The following is a 2,108-nucleotide window of genomic DNA, read 5'->3' as shown; positions in this document are numbered from 1 at the left end:
TTATATCAGGATCAACAGAGAATTCATAATCCTTATTAGTAACAAAGATAGGTGAAATAACAAAAGTAGGGTCTGGTTTCGTGCTATCATTTAGAGATTGCTTACTCCATTTAGCTAATAATTTTTTAAGTTCAGTTCTATTTCTGCAAGCTAAAATGGCTAAAGAAGCATCTTGATCAAAAACATAACCCTTAGGAATAGCAAGTGGTTCTTCATCATCACTTTCATCAGTATCATCAGATTCAATATTTTCAATCTCTCTAGCCCTATCAAGTTGTTCATCAAGGAAATCACTAAGTGGCATAGTAGTATCAGGCATAGAGGTAGTTTCATCATAAGTATCATGCATAGCAGAAGTGGCATCATCAATAACATGCGACATATCAAAACAAATAGCAGAAGCAGGTGTAGGTGTCGCAAACTTACTCATAACAGAAGGTGAATCAAGTGCAGAGCTAGATGGCAGTTCCTTACCTCCCCTCGTAGTTGAGGGATAGATCTTGGTTTTTGGATCTCTCAAGTTCTTCATAATGATAAGCAGATATATATATCCCAAGTGACTCAAATAATAGAGCTATGCTCCCCGGCAACGGCGTCAGAAAATGGTCTTGATAACCCACAAGTATAGGGGATCGCAACAGTTTTCGAGGGTAGAGTATTCAACCCAATTTATTGATTCGACACAAGGGGAGCCAAAGAATATTCTCAAGTATTAGCAGCTGAGTTGTCAATTTGACCACACCTGGAAACTTAATATCTGCAGCAAAGTGTTTAGTAGCAAAGTAATATGATAGTAGTGATAACGGTAGCAAAAGGTAACAGTAGTAAAAGTAATGTTTTTGGTATTTTGTAGTGATGATAGCAATAGCAACGGGAAAGTAAATAAGCGAAGAACAATATATGGAAAGCTCGTAGGCAATGGATCGGTGATGGAGAATTATGCCAGATGCGGTTCATCATGTAACAGTCATAACCTAGGGTGACACAGAACTAGCTCCAGTTCATTGATATAATGTAGGCATGTATTCCGAACATAGTCATACGTGCTTATAGAAAAGAACTTGCATGACATCTTTTGTCCTACCCTCCCGTGGCAGCGGGGTCCTTACGGAAACTAAGGGATATTAAGGCCTCCTTTTAATAGAGAACCGGAACAAAGCATTAACACATGGTGAATACATGAACTCCTCAAACTACGGTCATCACCGGTAAGTATCTCGATTATTGTCACTTCGGGGTTAACGGATCATAACACACAATAGGTGACTATAGACTTGCAAGATAGGATCAAGAACACTCATATATTGATGAAAACATAATAGGTTCAGATCTGAAATCATGGCACTCGGGCCCTAGTGACAAGCATTAAGCATAGCAAAGTCATAGCAACATCAATCTCAGAACATAGTGGACAATAGGGATCAAACCCTAACAAAACTAACTCGATTACATGATAGATCCCATCCAACCCATCACCGTCCAGCAAGCCTATGATGGAATTACTCACGCACAGCGGTGAGCATCATGAAATTGGCGATGGAGGATGGTTGATGATGACGATGGCGACGGATTCCCCTCTCCGGAGCCTCGAACGGACTCCAGATCAGCCCTCCCGAGAGGTTTTAGGGCTTGGCGGTGGCTCCATATCTTAAAATGCGATGATTTCTTCTCTCTGATTTTTCTCATCGAAACTCAATATATGGAGGTGGAGTTGGAGTCGGAGAGGCAACAGGGGGCCCACGAGGTAGGGGGGCGCGCCCTAGGGGGGCAGGCGCGCCCCCCACCCTCGTGGCAAGGTGGTGGGCCCCCTGGCCTTCATCTTTGGCAGGTATTTTTCTTATTTTCTGAAAAGTGTCTCCGTGATGTTTCAGGTCATTCCGAGAACGTTTGCTCCTGCACATAAATAACACCATGGTAATTCTGCTGAAAACAGCGTCAGTCCGGGTTAGTTCCATTCAAATCATGCAAGTTAGAGTCCAAAACAAGGGCAAAAGTGTTTGGAAGAGTAGATACTTTGGCGATGTATCATCATACCATGCACGTGGGGCTTGTTTAAGGCCATAGAGTGCCTTATCGAGTTGATACACATGATCGGGAAAGTACGGATC

The sequence above is a fragment of the Triticum dicoccoides genome, chromosome 4A, assembly GCF_002162155.2.
Source record: "Triticum dicoccoides isolate Atlit2015 ecotype Zavitan chromosome 4A, WEW_v2.0, whole genome shotgun sequence".
NCBI lineage: Eukaryota > Viridiplantae > Streptophyta > Magnoliopsida > Poales > Poaceae > Triticum > Triticum dicoccoides.
Note: the sequence above shows the minus strand (reverse complement) of the source record.